The sequence below is a fragment of the Chiloscyllium punctatum genome, chromosome 5 (genome assembly GCF_047496795.1).
Source record: "Chiloscyllium punctatum isolate Juve2018m chromosome 5, sChiPun1.3, whole genome shotgun sequence".
In the NCBI taxonomy this organism is placed as follows: domain Eukaryota; kingdom Metazoa; phylum Chordata; class Chondrichthyes; order Orectolobiformes; family Hemiscylliidae; genus Chiloscyllium; species Chiloscyllium punctatum.
This window is the reverse complement of record NC_092743.1, coordinates 75,388,872-75,410,096: the sequence shown is the minus strand read 5'-3', so window position 1 is coordinate 75,410,096 and position 21,225 is coordinate 75,388,872.

Here is a 21,225-nt window from a genome sequence, read left to right as displayed (position 1 = left end):
GTGCAGTTTTTTTAGTTGAATCAATGCGTAACGTTTGTTCCATTGAATGAATGAATACTGTTTGTTTGGTTGAATGAATGTATTAAACTTGAGAAATGAAATGATAGAAAGAAGCTGTACTGCACGTGCAGTTTTTTTTAATTGAATAAATGTGTAACGTTTGTTTCATTGAATGAATGATTACGGTTTGTTTGGTTGAATGAATGTATTAAGCTTGAGACATTGAAAGAATGAGAGAAGCTCTAATCATGGAATCATCTCGTGCAGATTGTTTCATTGAATCAAGGAAGAACGTTTGAATGAAGGATTGACGTTTCTTTCAACGACTGGACGAACACAGTTTGTTTCTTTCAATGAACCAGTTAAGCTTGAGACATTGAATGAATGAGGGAAGCTCAACTCATTGAATCAAGGAATAACGTATGTTTCACTGAATGAAGGAATACTGTTTGTTTGGTTGAATGAATGTATTAAACTTGAGAAATGAAATGATAGAAAGAAGCTGTACTGCACGTGCAGTTTTTTAAAATAGAATCAATGTGTAACGTTTGTTTGACTGAATGAAGGAATACTGTTTGTTTGGTTGAATGAGTGTATTAAGCTCGAGACATGGAATGAAAGAGTGAAGCTCTGCTCATTGAATTAACACTAGCAGCTTGTTTCATTGGATCAATGAATAACGTTTGAACGAACGTTTAAATTTAGAAAAAATAAACGAAACGAATAGGTTTCCTTTCTTTCAATACATTAGTAAAGGTTGAGATATTGAATGAATGAGAAACTCTCTTCTAGTTGAATTAATTCGTTCAGTTTGTTTAATGAATGAATGAATGATAGATGCTCTACTGCACGTGCAGTTTGTTTAATTGAATCAATGTGTAACGTTTGTTTCATTGAATGAATGAATACAGATCGTTTGGTTGAATGTATGCATTAAACCTGAGACATTAAATGAATGACAGATGCTCTTGTGCACGTGCAGTTTGTAATATTGAATCAATGTGTAACGTTTGTTTCATTGAATGAATGAATACTGTTTGTTTGGTTGAATGTATGTATTAAACTTGAGACATTAAATGAATGACAGATGCTCTTCTGCACGTGCAGTTTGTTTAATTGAATCAATGTGTAACGTTTGTTTCATTGAATGAATGAATACCGTTTGTTCGGTTGAATGTATGTATTAAGCTTGAGATATTAAATGAATTACAGGTGCTCTACTGCACGTGCAGTTTGTTTAATTGAATCAATGTGTAACGTTTGGTTCATTGAATGAATGTTTGAATTTAGAAGAAACGAACACATGAATACATTTCCTTTCTTTCAATGAATTTGTACAGTTGGAGATATTGAATGAATGAGAAACTCTCTTCTAATTGAATTAATTCGTGCAGATTGTTTAATTGAATCAATGTATAACATTTGTTTCATTGAATGAATACAGTTTGTTTGGTTGAATGTATGTATTAAACTTGAGAAATTAACTGAATGAGAGAAGCTCCACTGCACGTGCAGTTTTTTGAGTTGAATCAACGCGTAACGTTTGTTCCATTGAATGAATGAATACAGATCGTTTGGTTGAATGTATGCATTAAACCTGAGACATTAAATGAATGACATATGATCTTGTGCACGTGCAGTTTGTAATATTGAATCAATGTGTAACGTTTGTTTCATTGAATGAATGAATACTGTTTGTTTGGTTGAATGTATGTATTAAACTTGAGACATTAAATGAATGACAGATGCTCTTCTGCACGTGCAGTTTGTTTAATTGAATCAATGTGTAACGTTTGTTTCATTGAATGAATGAATACCGTTTGTTCGGTTGAATGTATGTATTAAGCTTGAGATATTAAATGAATTACAGGTGCTCTACTGCACGTGCAGTTTGTTTAATTGAATCAATGTGTAACGTTTGGTTCATTGAATGAATGTTTGAATTTAGAAGAAACGAACACATGAATACATTTCCTTTCCTTCAATGAATTAGTAAAGGTGGAGATATTGAATCAATGAGAAACTCTCTTCCCATTGAATTAATTCGTGCAGTTTGTTTAATTGAATCAATGTATAACATTTGTTTCATTGAATGAATGAATACAGTTTGTTTGGTTGAATGAATGAATTAAGCTTGAGACATTGAAAGAATGAGAGACGCTCTAATCATGAAATCATCGCGTGCAGTTTGTTTCATTGAATCAATGAAGAACGTTTGGTTGATTGAGTGAACGTTTGAATTCGGAATAAACGAACGGAATGAAAGAGTGAAGCTCTGCTCATTGAATTAACACAAGCAGCTTGTTTCATTGGATGAACGTTTGAATTTAGAATAAACGAATGAATGAATACATTTCCTTTCTTTCAATGAATTAGTAAAGGTTGAGATATTGAATGAATGAGAAACTCTCTTCTAATTGAATTAATTCGTGCAGATTGTTTAATTGAATCAATGTATAACATTTGTTTCATTGAATGAATGAATACAGTTTGCTGGTTGAATGTATGTATTAAACTTGAGAAATTAACTGAATGAGAGAAGCTCTACTGCGCGTGCAGTTTGTTTAATTGAATCAATGTATAACGTTTGTTTCTTTGAATGAATACTGTTTGTTTGGTTGAATGACTGTATGAAGCTTGGAACATTAAATGAATGACAGATGCTCTTCTGCACGTGCAGCTTGTTTATTTGAATCAATGTGTACCGTTTGGATCATTGAATGAATAAATGCAGTTTGTTTGGTGGAGTGAATGTATAAACTTTGAGACATCAAATGATAGACAGAAGTTCGACTGCACGTGCAGTTTGTTTAATTGAATCAATGTGTAACGTTTGTTTCATTTAATGAATGAATACAGTTTGTTTGGTTGAATGAATGTATTAAGTTTGAGACAAAGAATAAAAGAGTGAAGCTCTGCTCACTGAATTAACACAAGCAGCTTGTTTCATTGGATTAATGAATGACGTTTGGTTCATTGAGTGAACTTTTGAATCTAGAATAGACGAATGGAATGAAAGAGTGAAGCTTTACTCATTGAATTAACACGAGCAGATCGTTTCATTGGATGAACGTTTGAATTTAGAATAAACGAACGAATGGATACTTTTCCTTTCTTGAAATGAATTAGTAAAGTTTGAGATATTGAATGAATGAGAAACTCTCTTCTAATTGAATTATTTCGTGCAGATTGTTTAATTGTTTCATTGAATGAATGAATACAGTTTGTTTGTTTGAATGAATGAATTCAGCTTGAGACATGAAATGAATGAGAGAAGCTCTACTGCACGTGCCGTTTTTTTAAATTGAATCAATGTGTAACGTTTGTTTCATTGAATGAATGAATACAGTTTGTTTGGTTGAATTAATGTATTAAACGTGCGACAATAAATGAATGACAGGAGGTCAACTGCACGTGCAGTTTGTTTCATTGATTCAATGTGTAACGTTTGTGTCTTTGAACGAATGAATACTATTTGCTTGGTTGAATGAATGTATTAAGCTTGAGACATGGAATGTAAGAGTGAAGCTCTTCTCACTGATTTAACACATGCAGCTTGTTTCATTGGATTAATGAATAACGTTTGGTTCATTGAATGAACGTTTGAATTTAGAATAAACGAACGAAATAAATACATTTCCTTTCTTTCAATGAATTAGTAAAGGTTGAGATATTGAATGAATGAGAAACTCTCTTCTAATTGAAATAATTCGTGCAGATTGTTTAATTGAATCAATGTATAACATTTGTTTCATTGAATGAATGAATACAGTTTGTTTGCATGAATCTATGTATTAAACTTGAGACATTAACTAAATGAGAGAAGCTCGACTTCACGTGCAGTTTTTTTAGTTGAATCAATGCGTAACGTTTGTTCCATTGAATGAATGAATACTGTTTGTTTGGTTGAATGAATGTATTAAACTTGAGAAATGAAATGATAGAAAGAAGCTGTACTGCACGTGCAGTTTTTTTTAATTGAATAAATGTGTAACGTTTGTTTCATTGAATGAATGATTACGGTTTGTTTGGTTGAATGAATGTATTAAGCTTGAGACATTGAAAGAATGAGAGAAGCTCTAATCATGGAATCATCTCGTGCAGATTGTTTCATTGAATCAAGGAAGAACGTTTGAATGAAGGATTGACGTTTCTTTCAACGACTGGACGAACACAGTTTGTTTCTTTCAATGAACCAGTTAAGCTTGAGACATTGAATGAATGAGGGAAGCTCAACTCATTGAATCAAGGAATAACGTATGTTTCACTGAATGAAGGAATACTGTTTGTTTGGTTGAATGAATGTATTAAACTTGAGAAATGAAATGATAGAAAGAAGCTGTACTGCACGTGCAGTTTTTTAAAATAGAATCAATGTGTAACGTTTGTTTGACTGAATGAAGGAATACTGTTTGTTTGGTTGAATGAGTGTATTAAGCTCGAGACATGGAATGAAAGAGTGAAGCTCTGCTCATTGAATTAACACTAGCAGCTTGTTTCATTGGATCAATGAATAACGTTTGAACGAACGTTTAAATTTAGAAAAAATAAACGAAACGAATAGGTTTCCTTTCTTTCAATACATTAGTAAAGGTTGAGATATTGAATGAATGAGAAACTCTCTTCTAGTTGAATTAATTCGTTCAGTTTGTTTAATGAATGAATGAATGATAGATGCTCTACTGCACGTGCAGTTTGTTTAATTGAATCAATGTGTAACGTTTGTTTCATTGAATGAATGAATACAGATCGTTTGGTTGAATGTATGCATTAAACCTGAGACATTAAATGAATGACAGATGCTCTTGTGCACGTGCAGATTGTAATATTGAATCAATGTGTAACGTTTGTTTCATTGAATGAATGAATACTGTTTGTTTGGTTGAATGTATGTATTAAACTTGAGACATTAAATGAATGACAGATGCTCTTCTGCACGTGCAGTTTGTTTAATTGAATCAATGTGTAACGTTTGTTTCATTGAATGAATGAATACCGTTTGTTCGGTTGAATGTATGTATTAAGCTTGAGATATTAAATGAATTACAGGTGCTCTACTGCACGTGCAGTTTGTTTAATTGAATCAATGTGTAACGTTTGGTGCATTGAATGAATGTTTGAATTTAGAAGAAACGAACACATGAATACATTTCCTTTCCTTCAATGAATTAGTAAAGGTGGAGATATTGAATCAATGAGAAACTCTCTTCCCATTGAATTAATTCGTGCAGTTTGTTTAATTGAATCAATGTATAACATTTGTTTCATTGAATGAATGAATACAGTTTGTTTGGTTGAATGAATGAATTAAGCTTGAGACATTGAAAGAATGAGAGACGCTCTAATCATGAAATCATCGCGTGCAGTTTGTTTCATTGAATCAATGAAGAACGTTTGGTTGATTGAGTGAACGTTTGAATTCGGAATAAACGAACGGAATGAAAGAGTGAAGCTCTGCTCATTGAATTAACACAAGCAGCTTGTTTCATTGGATGAACGTTTGAATTTAGAATAAACGAATGAATGAATACATTTCCTTTCTTTCAATGAATTAGTAAAGGTTGAGATATTGAATGAATGAGAAACTCTCTTCTAATTGAATTAATTCGTGCAGATTGTTTAATTGAATCAATGTATAACATTTGTTTCATTGAATGAATGAATACAGTTTGCTGGTTGAATGTATGTATTAAACTTGAGAAATTAACTGAATGAGAGAAGCTCCACTGCACGTGCAGTTTGTTTAATTGAATCAATGTGTAACGTTTGTTTCATTGAATGAATGAATACTGATTGTTTGGTTGAATAAATGGATTAAGCTTGAGACATGGAATGAAAGATTGAAGCTCTGCTCACTGAATTAACACAAGCAGCTTCTTTCATTTGATGAACGTTTGAATTTAGAATAAACGAACGCAGGAATACATTTCCTTTGTTTCAATGAATTAGTCAAGGTTGAGATATTGAATGAATGAGAAACTCTATCTAATTGAATTAATTTGTGCAGTTTGTTGAATTGAATCAATGTGTAACGTTTGTTTCTTTGAATGAATACAGTTTGTTTGGTTGAATGTATGTATTTAACCTGAGACATTGACTGAATGAGAGAAGCTCTACTGCGCGTGCGGTTTGTTGAATTGAATCAATGTATAACGTTTGTTTCTTTGAATGAATACTGTTTGTTTGGTTGAATGACTGTATGAAGCTTGGAACATTAAATGAATGACAGATGCTCTTCTGCACGTGCAGCTTGTTTATTTGAATCAATGTGTACCGTTTGGATCATTGAATGAATGAATACTGTTTGTTTGTTTGAATGAATGTGTTAAGCTTGAGACAAAGAATAAAAGAGTGAAGCTCTGCTCACTGTATTAACACAAGCAGCTTGTTTCATTGGATTAATGAATAACGTTTGGTTCATTGAGTGAACGTTTGAATCTAGAATAAACGAATGGAATGAAAGAGTGAAGCTTTGCTCATTGAATGAACGTTTGAATTTCGAATGAACGAACGAAATAAATACATTTCCTTTCTTTCAATGAATTAGTAAAGGTTGAGATATTGAATGAATGAGAAACTCCCTTCTAATTGAATTAATTCGTGCAGATTGTTTAATTGAATCAATGTCTAACATTTGTTTCATTGAATGAATGAATACAGTTTGTTTGCATGAATGTATGTATTAACCTTGAAACATTAACTAAATGAGAGAAGCTCGATTGCACGTGCAGTTTTTTTAGTTGAATCAATGAGTAACGTTTGTTCCATTGAATGAATGAATACTGTTTGTTTGGTTCAATAAAAGTCTTAAGCTTGAGACATGGAATGAATGACAGGAGGTCTACTGCACATGCAGTTTGTTTAATTGAATCAATGTGTAACGTTTATTTCTTTGAATGAATGAATGAATACAGTTTGTTTGGTTGAATGAATGTATTAAACTTGAGAAATGAAACGATAGAAAGAAGCTGTCCTGCACGTGCAGTTGTTTTTAATTGAATCAATGTGTAACGTTTGTTTCATTGATTGAATGATTACGGTTTGTTTGGTTGAATGAATGTATGAAGCTTGAGACATTGAAAGAATGAGAGAAGCTCTAATCATGGAATCATCTCGTGCAGGTTGTTTCATTGAATCAAGGAAGAAGGTTTGGTTCATTGAGTGAACGTTTGAATTTGGAATAAAGGAACGGAATGAAAGAGTGAAGCTCTGCTCATTGAATTAACACAAGCAGCTTGAATACAGTTTGTTTGGTTGAATGAATGTACTAAGCTTGAGACATTAAATGAATGATAGAAGCTCTACTGTACGTCAGTTTGTTTAATTGAATCAATGTGTAACGTTTGTTTCATTGAATGAATGAATACAGTTTTCTTTTTCAATGATTGTATTAAGCTCGAGAGATGGAATGAAAGAGTGAAGCTCTGCTTATTGAATTAACACAAGCAGTTTGTTTCATTGGATCAATGAATAACGTTTGGTTCATTGAATGAATGTTGGAATTTAAAATGAACGACCACACGAATACATTTCCTTTCCTTTTGAATGAATGAGAACCTCTCTTCTAATTGAATTAATTCGTGCAGTTTGTTTAATTGAATCAGTGTATAACATTTGTTTCTTTGAATGAATGAAGACAGTTTGTTTGGTTGAATGAATGTGTTAAACTTGAGACATGATATGATTGAAAGAATCTCTACTCCACGTGCAGTTTGTTGAATTGAATCAATGTGTAACGTTTTTTCATTGAATGAATGAATGAATACTGTTTGTTTGGTTGAATGAATGTATTAAGCTTGAGACATTGAAAGAATGAGAGAAGCTCTAATCATGGAATCATCTCTTGCAGATTGTTTCATTGAATCAAGGAAGAACGTTTGAATGAAGGATTGACGTTTCTTTCAACGACTGGAGGAACACAGTTTGTTTCTTTCAATTTACCAGTTAAGCTTGAGACATTGAATGAATGAGAGAAGCTCAACTCATTGAATCAAGGAATAACGTATGTTTCACTGAATGAAGGAATACTGTTTGTTTGGTTGAATGAGTGTATTAAGCTCGAGACATGGAATGAAAGAGTGAAGCTCTGCTCATTGAATTAACACTAGCAGCTTCTTTCATTGGATCAATGAATAACGTTTGGTTCATTGAACGAACGTTTGAATTTAGAAAAAATAAACGAAACGAATAGGTTTCCTTTCTTTCAATACATTAGTAAAGGTTGAGATATTGAATGAATGAGAAACTCTCTTCTAGTTGAATTAATTCGTTCAGTTTGTTTAATGAATGAATGAAAGATAGATGCTCTACTGCACGTGCAGTTTGTTTAATTGAATCAATGTGTAACGTTTGTTTCATTGAATGAATGAATACAGATCGTTTGGTTGAATGTATGCATTAAACCTGAGACATTAAATGAATGACAGATGCTCTTGTGCACGTGCAGTTTGTAATATTGAATCAATGTGTAACGTTTGTTTCATTGAATGAATGAATACTGTTTGTTTGGTTGAATGTATGTATTAAACTTGAGACATTAAATGAATGACAGATGCTCTTCTGCACGTGCAGTTTGTTTAATTGAATCAATGTGTAACGTTTGTTTCATTGAATGAATGAATACCGTTTGTTAGGTTGAATGTATGTATTAAGCTCGAGACATTAAATGAATTACAGGTGCTCTACTGCACGTGCAGTTTGTTTAATTGAATCAATGTGTAACGTTTGTTTCATTGAATCAATGAAGAACGTTTGGTTGATTGAGTGAACGTTTGAATTCGGAATAAACGAACGGAATGAAAGAGTGAAGCTCTGCTCATTGAATTAACACAAGCAGCTTGTTTCATTGGATGAACGTTTGAATTTAGAATAAGCGAATGAATGAATACATTTCCTTTCTTTCAATGAATTAGTAAAGGTTGAGATATTGAATGAATGAGAAACTCTCTTCTAATTGAATTAATTCGTGCAGATTGTTTAATTGAATCAATGTATAACATTTGTTTCATTGAATGAATGAATACAGTTTGCTGGTTGAATGTATGTATTAAACTTGAGAAATTAACTGAATGAGAGAAGCTCCACTGCACGTGCAGTTTGTTTAATTGAATCAATGTGGAACGTTTGTTTCATTGAATGAATGAATACTGATTGTTTGGTTGAATAAATGGATTAAGCTTGAGACATGGAATGAAAGATTGAAGCTCTGCTCACTGAATTAACACAAGCAGCTTCTTTCATTTGATGAACGTTTGAATTTAGAATAAACGAACGCAGGAATACATTTCCTTTGTTTCAATGAATTAGTCAAGGTTGAGATATTGAATGAATGAGAAACTCTATCTAATTGAATTAATTTGTGCAGTTTGTTGAATTGAATCAATGTGTAACGTTTGTTTCTTTGAATGAATACAGTTTGTTTGGTTGAATGTATGTATTTAACCTGAGACATTGACTGAATGAGAGAAGCTCTACTGCGCGTGCGGTTTGTTGAATTGAATCAATGTATAACGTTTGTTTCTTTGAATGAATACTGTTTGTTTGGTTGAATGACTGTATGAAGCTTGGAACATTAAATGAATGACAGATGCTCTTCTGCACGTGCAGCTTGTTTATTTGAATCAATGTGTACCGTTTGGATCATTGAATGAATAAATGCAGTTTGTTTGGTGGAGTGAATGTATAAACTTTGAGACATCAAGTGATAGACAGAAGTTCGACTGCACGTGCAGTTTGTTTAATTGAATCAATGTGTAACGTTTGGTTCATTGAATGAACGTTTGAATTTAGAATAAACGAACGAAATAAATACATTTCCTTTCTTTCAATGAATTAGTAAAGGTTGAGATATTGAATGAATGAGAAACTCTCTTCTAATTGAAATAATTCGTGCAGATTGTTTAATTGAATCAATGTATAACATTTGTTTCATTGAATGAATGAATACAGTTTGTTTGCATGAATCTATGTATTAAACTTGAGACATTAACTAAATGAGAGAAGCTCGACTTCACGTGCAGTTTTTTTAGTTGAATCAATGCGTAACGTTTGTTCCATTGAATGAATGAATACTGTTTGTTTGGTTGAATGAATGTATTAAACTTGAGAAATGAAATGATAGAAAGAAGCTGTACTGCACGTGCAGTTTTTTTTAATTGAATAAATGTGTAACGTTTGTTTCATTGAATGAATGATTACGGTTTGTTTGGTTGAATGAATGTATTAAGCTTGAGACATTGAAAGAATGAGAGAAGCTCTAATCATGGAATCATCTCGTGCAGATTGTTTCATTGAATCAAGGAAGAACGTTTGAATGAAGGATTGACGTTTCTTTCAACGACTGGACGAACACAGTTTGTTTCTTTCAATGAACCAGTTAAGCTTGAGACATTGAATGAATGAGGGAAGCTCAACTCATTGAATCAAGGAATAACGTATGTTTCACTGAATGAAGGAATACTGTTTGTTTGGTTGAATGAATGTATTAAACTTGAGAAATGAAATGATAGAAAGAAGCTGTACTGCACGTGCAGTTTTTTAAAATAGAATCAATGTGTAACGTTTGTTTGACTGAATGAAGGAATACTGTTTGTTTGGTTGAATGAGTGTATTAAGCTCGAGACATGGAATGAAAGAGTGAAGCTCTGCTCATTGAATTAACACTAGCAGCTTGTTTCATTGGATCAATGAATAACGTTTGAACGAACGTTTAAATTTAGAAAAAATAAACGAAACGAATAGGTTTCCTTTCTTTCAATACATTAGTAAAGGTTGAGATATTGAATGAATGAGAAACTCTCTTCTAGTTGAATTAATTCGTTCAGTTTGTTTAATGAATGAATGAATGATAGATGCTCTACTGCACGTGCAGTTTGTTTAATTGAATCAATGTGTAACGTTTGTTTCATTGAATGAATGAATACAGATCGTTTGGTTGAATGTATGCATTAAACCTGAGACATTAAATGAATGACAGATGCTCTTGTGCACGTGCAGTTTGTAATATTGAATCAATGTGTAACGTTTGTTTCATTGAATGAATGAATACTGTTTGTTTGGTTGAATGTATGTATTAAACTTGAGACATTAAATGAATGACAGATGCTCTTCTGCACGTGCAGTTTGTTTAATTGAATCAATGTGTAACGTTTGTTTCATTGAATGAATGAATACCGTTTGTTCGGTTGAATGTATGTATTAAGCTTGAGATATTAAATGAATTACAGGTGCTCTACTGCACGTGCAGTTTGTTTAATTGAATCAATGTGTAACGTTTGGTTCATTGAATGAATGTTTGAATTTAGAAGAAACGAACACATGAATACATTTCCTTTCCTTCAATGAATTAGTAAAGGTGGAGATATTGAATCAATGAGAAACTCTCTTCCCATTGAATTAATTCGTGCAGTTTGTTTAATTGAATCAATGTATAACATTTGTTTCATTGAATGAATGAATACAGTTTGTTTGGTTGAATGAATGAATTAAGCTTGAGACATTGAAAGAATGAGAGACGCTCTAATCATGAAATCATCGCGTGCAGTTTGTTTCATTGAATCAATGAAGAACGTTTGGTTGATTGAGTGAACGTTTGAATTCGGAATAAACGAACGGAATGAAAGAGTGAAGCTCTGCTCATTGAATTAACACAAGCAGCTTGTTTCATTGGATGAACGTTTGAATTTAGAATAAACGAATGAATGAATACATTTCCTTTCTTTCAATGAATTAGTAAAGGTTGAGATATTGAATGAATGAGAAACTCTCTTCTAATTGAATTAATTCGTGCAGATTGTTTAATTGAATCAATGTATAACATTTGTTTCATTGAATGAATGAATACAGTTTGCTGGTTGAATGTATGTATTAAACTTGAGAAATTAACTGAATGAGAGAAGCTCCACTGCACGTGCAGTTTGTTTAATTGAATCAATGTATAACGTTTGTTTCATTGAATGAATGAATACTGATTGTTTGGTTGAATAAATGGATTAAGCTTGAGACATGGAATGAAAGATTGAAGCTCTGCTCACTAAATTAACACAAGCAGCTTGTTTCATTTGATGAACGTTTGAATTTAGAATAAACGAACGCAGGAATACATTTCCTTTGTTTCAATGAATTAGTCAAGGTTGAGATATTGAATGAATGAGAAACTCTATCTAATTGAATTAATTTGTGCAGTTTGTTGAATTGAATCAATGTGTAACGTTTGTTTCTTTGAATGAATACAGTTTGTTTGGTTGAATGTATGTATTTAACCTGAGACATTGACTGAATGAGAGAAGCTCTACTGCGCGTGCGGTTTGTTGAATTGAATCAATGTATAACGTTTGTTTCTTTGAATGAATACTGTTTGTTTGGTTGAATGACTGTATGAAGCTTGGAACATTAAATGAATGACAGATGCTCTTCTGCACGTGCAGCTTGTTTATTTGAATCAATGTGTACCGTTTGGATCATTGAATGAATAAATGCAGTTTGTTTGGTGGAGTGAATGTATAAACTTTGAGACATCAAATGATAGACAGAAGTTCGACTGCACGTGCAGTTTGTTTAATTGAATCAATGTGTAACGTTTGTTTCATTTAATGAATGAATACAGTTTGTTTGGTTGAATGAATGTATTAAGTTTGAGACAAAGAATAAAAGAGTGAAGCTCTGCTCACTGAATTAACACAAGCAGCTTGTTTCATTGGATTAATGAATGACGTTTGGTTCATTGAGTGAACTTTTGAATCTAGAATAGACGAATGGAATGAAAGAGTGAAGCTTTACTCATTGAATTAACACGAGCAGATCGTTTCATTGGATGAACGTTTGAATTTAGAATAAACGAACGAATGGATACTTTTCCTTTCTTGAAATGAATTAGTAAAGTTTGAGATATTGAATGAATGAGAAACTCTCTTCTAATTGAATTATTTCGTGCAGATTGTTTAATTGTTTCATTGAATGAATGAATACAGTTTGTTTGTTTGAATGAATGAATTCAGCTTGAGACATGAAATGAATGAGAGAAGCTCTACTGCACGTGCCGTTTTTTTAAATTGAATCAATGTGTAACGTTTGTTTCATTGAATGAATGAATACAGTTTGTTTGGTTGAATTAATGTATTAAACGTGCGACAATAAATGAATGACAGGAGGTCAACTGCACGTGCAGTTTGTTTCATTGATTCAATGTGTAACGTTTGTGTCTTTAAACGAATGAATACTATTTGCTTGGTTGAATGAATGTATTAAGCTTGAGACATGGAATGTAAGAGTGAAGCTCTTCTCACTGATTTAACACATGCAGCTTGTTTCATTGGATTAATGAATAACGTTTGGTTCATTGAATGAACGTTTGAATTTAGAATAAACGAACGAAATAAATACATTTCCTTTCTTTCATTGAATTAGTAAAGGTTGAGATATTGAATGAATGAGAAACTCTCTTCTAATTGAAATAATTCGTGCAGATTGTTTAATTGAATCAATGTATAACATTTGTTTCATTGAATGAATACAGTTTGTTTGCATGAATCTATGTATTAAACTTGAGACATTAACTAAATGAGAGAAGCTCGACTTCACGTGCAGTTTTTTTAGTTGAATCAATGCGTAACGTTTGTTCCATTGAATGAATGAATACTGTTTGTTTGGTTGAATGAATGTATTAAACTTGAGAAATGAAATGATAGAAAGAAGCTGTACTGCACGTGCAGTTTTTTTTAATTGAATAAATGTGTAACGTTTGTTTCATTGAATGAATGATTACGGTTTGTTTGGTTGAATGAATGTATTAAGCTTGAGACATTGAAAGAATTAGAGAAGCTCTAATCATGGAATCATCTCGTGCAGATTGTTTCATTGAATCAAGGAAGAACGTTTGAATGAAGGATTGACGTTTCTTTCAACGACTGGACGAACACAGTTTGTTTCTTTCAATGAACCAGTTAAGCTTGAGACATTGAATGAATGAGGGAAGCTCAACTCATTGAATCAAGGAATAACGTATGTTTCACTGAATGAAGGAATACTGTTTGTTTGGTTGAATGAATGTATTAAACTTGAGAAATGAAATGATAGAAAGAAGCTGTACTGCACGTGCAGTTTTTTAAAATAGAATCAATGTGTAACGTTTGTTTGACTGAATGAAGGAATACTGTTTGTTTGGTTGAATGAGTGTATTAAGCTCGAGACATGGAATGAAAGAGTGAAGCTCTGCTCATTGAATTAACACTAGCAGCTTGTTTCATTGGATCAATGAATAACGTTTGAACGAACGTTTAAATTTAGAAAAAATAAACGAAACGAATAGGTTTCCTTTCTTTCAATACATTAGTAAAGGTTGAGATATTGAATGAATGAGAAACTCTCTTCTAGTTGAATTAATTCGTTCAGTTTGTTTAATGAATGAATGAATGATAGATGCTCTACTGCACGTGCAGTTTGTTTAATTGAATCAATGTGTAACGTTTGTTTCATTGAATGAATGAATACAGATCGTTTGGTTGAATGTATGCATTAAACCTGAGACATTAAATGAATGACAGATGCTCTTGTGCACGTGCAGTTTGTAATATTGAATCAATGTGTAACGTTTGGTTCATTGAATGAATGTTTGAATTTAGAAGAAACGAACACATGAATACATTTCCTTTCCTTCAATGAATTAGTAAAGGTGGAGATATTGAATCAATGAGAAACTCTCTTCCCATTGAATTAATTCGTGCAGTTTGTTTAATTGAATCAATGTATAACATTTGTTTCATTGAATGAATGAATACAGTTTGTTTGGTTGAATGGACGTATTATGCTTGAGAAATGAAATGACAGAGAGCAGCTGTACTGCACGTGCAGTTTTTTTAACTTGAATCAATGTGTAACGCTTGTTTCAATTGAATGAATGAATGCAGTTTGTTTGGTTGAATGAATGTATTAAGCTTGAGACATTGAAAGAATGAGAGACGCTCTAATCATGGAATCATCGCGTGCAGTTTGTTTCATTGAATCAATGAAGAACGTTTGGTTCATTGAGTGAATGTTTGAATTTGGAATAAAGGTACGCAAGGAAAGAGTGAAGCTCTGCTCATTGAATTAACACAAGCGGCTTGTTTAATTGAATTTACAGTAAACGAACGAAAGGATACATTTCCTTTCTTTCAATGAATTAGTAAAGGTATTGAATGAATGAGAAACTCTCTTCTAATTGAATTAATTCGTGCAGTTTACTTAATTGAATCAATGTGTAATGTTTGTTTCTTTGAATGAATGAATACTGTTTGTTTGGTAGAATCAATGTATTAAGCTTGAGACATGAAATGAATGACAGGAGGTCTACTGCACGTGCAGTTTGTTTAATTGAAACAATGGGTAACGTTTGTTTCGTTGAGACATTAAATACTGTCTCAAGTTTAGTACATACATTCAAGCAAAAAAACTGTATTCATTCATTCAAAGAAACAAACGTTACAGATTGATTCAATTCAACAAACTGCACGTGCAGTAGACCTCCTGTCATTCATTTCATGTCTCCAGTTTAATACATTCCCTCAACCAAATAAACAGTATTCATTCAATGAAGCAAACGTTACACATTGATTTAATTAAAGAAAAAGCACGTACAGTAGAGCTTCTCTCATCCTTTCAGTGTCTCAAGCTTAATACATTCATTCAACCAAGCACACTGTATTCATTCAAAGAAACAAACGTTACACATTGATTCAATTAAGCAAACTGCACGTACAGTAGAGCTTCTGTCTATCATTTCATGTCGCAATCATAATACATTCAACCAAACAAACTGTTTTCATTCATTCAATGAACCAAATGTTATACATTGATTCAATTAAATAAACTGCACCAATTAATTCAATTAGAAGAGAGTTTCTCATTCATTAAAGATCTCAACCATTACTCATTCATTGAAAGAAATGAAATGTATTCATTCGTTAGTGTATTCTATATTCAAACGTTCATTCAATGAATCAAACGTTAGACATTGATCCAACGAAACAAGCTGCTTGTGTTCATTCAATGAGCAAAGCTTCACTCTTTCATTCCATGTCTCGAGCTTAATACAATCATTGAAAGAAGAAAACTGTATTAATTCATTCAATGAAACAAACGGTATTCGTTGATTCAATGAGTTGAGCTTCTCTCATTCATTCAATACCTCAAGCTTAATTCGTTCATTGAAAGAAACAAACTGTGTTCGTTCTGTCGTTGAAAACAACTTCAATCATTCATTCAAACGTTCTTCATTGATTCAATGAAACAAACTGCACGAGATGATTCCATGATTTGAACTTCTCTCATTCTTTCAATGTCTCAAGCTGATTACATTCATTCAACTAAACAAACTGTATTCATTCATTCAATGTAACAAACGTTACACATTGATTCAATTAAACAAACTGCGCGTACAGTAGAGCTTCTGTCTATCATTTCATGTCTCACGGTGAATACATTCATTCAACTTAAGGAAGAGTATTCATTCATTCAATGAAACAAACGGCACTTGCAGTGAAGCTTCTCTCATTCATTTCATGTCTCAAGTTTAGTACATACATACAAGCAAACAGACAGGACTGATTCGTTCAATGAAACAAACGTTACACATTGATACAATAAAACAAAATGCAAGTGCAGTAGAGCATCTATCATTCCTTTAATGTCTAAAGTTTAATACATTCATTCAACCAAACAAACTGTATTCATTCATTCAAAGAAACAAACGTTACACATTGATTCAATTTTAAAAAGTGCACGTGCAGTAGACCTCCTGTCATTCATTTCATGACTCAAACTTAATACATTCATTCAACCAAACAAACTGTGTTCATTCAATGAAACAAACGTTACACATTGATTCAATATAATAAACTGCACGTGCAGTGGAGCTTCTACCATTCATTTAATGTCTCAAGTTTAGTACATACATTCAAACAAACAAACTGTATTCTTTCATTCAAAGGAACAAACATTACACATTGATTCAATTAAACACACTGCACGTGCAGTCGAGCTTCTCTCCTTCATTTCATGTCTCAAGCTTAATTCGTTCATTCAACCAAACAAACTGTATTCATTCATTCAATGAAACAATTAAACAAACCGGTAAGTACTTTTAAAACAAACAGTCTTACCTTAGCTGCTGCTCGCACTCAAAATGACCATTAGCGTCGAAAGGGTGAGTATTTATACTCACTGCTTTCCTTCCCGGCTGCCTCTCTGGTCGTCGTCACTTCCCCCTGCTGCTCCCGCTCTTTCTGTGAAGAGAGAGTGGGAAAAAAACACCGCTGCCCGCTACCGGTAAGTACTTTTAAACCAAACAGTCTCACCTTAGCTGCTGCTCGCACTCAAAATGACCGTTAGCGTAAAAGGGTGAGTATAAATACTCACTGCTTTCCTTCCCGGCTACCTCTCTGGTCGTCGCCACTTCCCCCTGCTGCTCCCGCTCTTTCTGTGACGAGAGAGTGAAAAAAAACACCGCTGCCCGCTAAAGGTGAGTCCTTTTAAAACAAACAGTCTCACCTTAGCTGCTGCTCGCACTCACAATGACCGTTGGCGTCGAAGGGTGAGCATTTATACTCACTGCTTTCCTTCCCGGCTACCTCTCTGGTCGTCGTCACTTCCCCCTGCTGCTCCCGCTCTTTCTGTGAAGAGAGAGTGAAAAAAAAACACCGCTGCCCGCTAAAGGTGAGTCCTTTTAAAACGAACAGTCTCACCTTAGCTGCTGCTCGCACTCACAATGACCGTTAGCGTCGAAGGGTGAGCATTTACACTCACTGCTTTCCTTCCCGGCTACCTCTCTGGTCGTCGTCACTTCCCCCTGCTGCTCCCGCTCTTTCTGTGAAGAGAGAGTGAAAAAAAACACCGCTGCCCGCTACCGGTAAGTACTTTTAAAACATACAGTCTTACCTTAGCTGCTGCTCGCACTCAAAAGCTCATTGAAAGAAATAAAATTCGTTCTTTTATTTTAAATTCAAACATTAAGGTCTACTGCACGTGCAGTGTGTTGAATTGAATCAATGTGTAACGTTTGTTTCATTTAATGAAAGAATACTGTTTGCTTGCTTGAAAGTATGTTCTAAACTTGAGACATTAATTGAATGGTACAAGCTCCACTGCACGTTCAGGTTGTTTAATTGAATCAACGCGTAACGTTTGTTTCATTGAATGAATGAATACTGTTTGTTTGTTTGAATGAATGTGTTAAGCTTGAGACAAAGAATAAAAGAGTGAAGCTCTGCTCACTGTATTAACACAAGCAGCTTGTTTCATTGGATTAATGAATAACGTTTGGTTCATTGAGTGAACGTTTGAATCTAGAATAAACGAATGGAATGAAAGAGTGAAGCTTTGCTCATTGAATGAACGTTTGAATTTCGAATGAACGAACGAAATAAATACATTTCCTTTCTTTCAATGAATTAGTAAAGGTTGAGATATTGAATGAATGAGAAACTCCCTTCTAATTGAATTAATTCGTGCAGATTGTTTAATTGAATCAATGTCTAACATTTGTTTCATTGAATGAATGAATACAGTTTGTTTGCATGAATGTATGTATTAACCTTGAAACATTAACTAAATGAGAGAAGCTCGATTGCACGTGCAGTTTTTTTAGTTGAATCAATGAGTAACGTTTGTTCCATTGAATGAATGAATACTGTTTGTTTGGTTCAATAAAAGTCTTAAGCTTGAGACATGGAATGAATGACAGGAGGTCTACTGCACATGCAGTTTGTTTAATTGAATCAATGTGTAACGTTTATTTCTTTGAATGAATGAATGAATACAGTTTGTTTGGTTGAATGAATGTATTAAACTTGAGAAATGAAATGATAGAAAGAAGCTGTCCTGCACGTGCAGTTGTTTTTAATTGAATCAATGTGTAACGTTTGTTTCATTGATTGAATGATTACGGTTTGTTTGGTTGAATGAATGTATGAAGCTTGAGACATTGAAAGAATGAGAGAAGCTCTAATCATGGAATCATCTCGTGCAGATTGTTTCATTGAATCAAGGAAGAACGTTTGGTTCATTGAGTGAACGTTTGAATTTGGAATAAAGGAACGGAATGAAAGAGTGAAGCTCTGCTCATTGAATTAACACAAGCAGCTTGAATACAGTTTGTTTGGTTGAATGAATGTACTAAGCTTGAGACATTAAATGAATGATAGAAGCTCTACTGTACGTGCAGTTGGTTTAATTGAATCAATGTGTAACGTTTGTTTCATTGAATGAATGAATACAGTTTTCTTTTTCAATGATTGTATTAAGCTCGAGAGATGGAATGAAAGAGTGAAGCTCTGCTCATTGAATTAACACAAGCAGTTTGTTTCATTGGATCAATGAATAACGTTTGGTTCATTGAATGAATGTTGGAATTTAAAATGAACGACCACACGAATACATTTCCTTTCCTTTTGAATGAATGAGAACCTCTCTTCTAATTGAATTAATTCGTGCAGTTTGTTTAATTGAATCAGTGTATAACATTTGTTTCTTTGAATGAATGAAGACAGTTTGTTTGGTTGAATGAATGTGTAAAACTTGAGACATGAAATGATTGAAAGAATCTCTACTCCACGTGCAGTTTGTTGAATTGAATCAATGTGTAACGTTTTTTCATTGAATGAATGAATACTGTTTGTTTGGTTGAATGAATGTATTAAGCTTGAGACATTGAAAGAATGAGAGAAGCTCTAATCATGGAATCATCTCTTGCAGATTGTTTCATTGAATCAAGGAAGAACGTTTGAATGAAGGATTGACGTTTCTTTCAACGACTGGAGGAACACAGTTTGTTTCTTTCAATTTACCAGTTAAGCTTGAGACATTGAATGAATGAGAGAAGCTCATTGAATCAAGGAATAACGTATGTTTCACTGAATGAAGGAATACTGTTTGTTTGGTTGAATGAGTGTATTAAGCTCGAGACATGGAATGAAAGAGTGAAGCTCTGCTCATTGAATTAACACTAGCAGCTTGTTTCATTGGATCAATGAATAACGTTTGGTTCATTGAACGAACGTTTGAATTTAGAAAAAATAAACGAAACAAATAGGTTTCCTTTCTTTCAATACATTAGTAAAGGTTGAGATATTGAATGAATGAGAAACTCTCTTCTAGTTGAATTAATTCGTTCAGTTTGTTTAATGAATGAATGAATGATAGATGCTCTACCGCACGTGCAGTTTGTTTAATTGAATCAATGTGTAACGTTTGTTTCATTGAATGAATGAATACAGATCGTTTGGTTGAATGTATGCATTAAACCTGAGACATTAAATGAATGACAGATGCTCTTGTGCACGTGCAGTTTGTTTAATTGAATCAATGTGTAACGTTTGTTTCATTGAATGAATGAATACCGTTTGTTTGGTTGAATGTATGTATTAAGCTCGAGACATTAAATGAATTACAGGTGCTCTACTGCACGTGCAGTTTGTTTAATTGAATCAATGTGTAACGTTTGTTTCATTGAATCAATGAAGAACGTTTGGTTGATTGAGTGAACGTTTGAATTCGGAATAAACGAACGGAATGAAAGAGTGAAGCTCTGCTCATTGAATTAACACAAGCAGCTTGTTTCATTTGATGAACGTTTGAATTTAGAATAAACGAACGCAGGAATACATTTCCTTTGTTTCAATGAATTAGTCAAGGTTGAGATATTGAATGAATGAGAAACTCTATCTAATTGAATTAATTTGTGCAGTTTGTTGAATTGAATCAATGTGTAACGTTTGTTTCTTTGAATGAATACAGTTTGTTTGGTTGAATGTATGTATTTAACCTGAGACATTGACTGAATGAGAGAAGCTCTACTGCGCGTGCGGTTTGTTGAATTGAATCAATGTATAACGTTTGTTTCTTTGAATGAATACTGTTTGTTTGGTTGAATGACTGTATGAAGCTTGGAACATTAAATGAATGACAGATGCTCTTCTGCACGTGCAGCTTGTTTATTTGAATCAATGTGTACCGTTTGGATCATTGAATGAATAAATGCAGTTTGTTTGGTGGAGTGAATGTATAAACTTTGAGACATCAAATGATAGACAGAAGTTCGACTGCACGTGCAGTTTGTTTAATTGAATCAATGTGTAACGTTTGTTTCATTTAATGAATGAATACAGTTTGTTTGGTTGAATGAATGTATTAAGTTTGAGACAAAGAATGAAAGAGTGAAGCTCTGCTCACTGAATTAACACAAGCAGCTTGTTT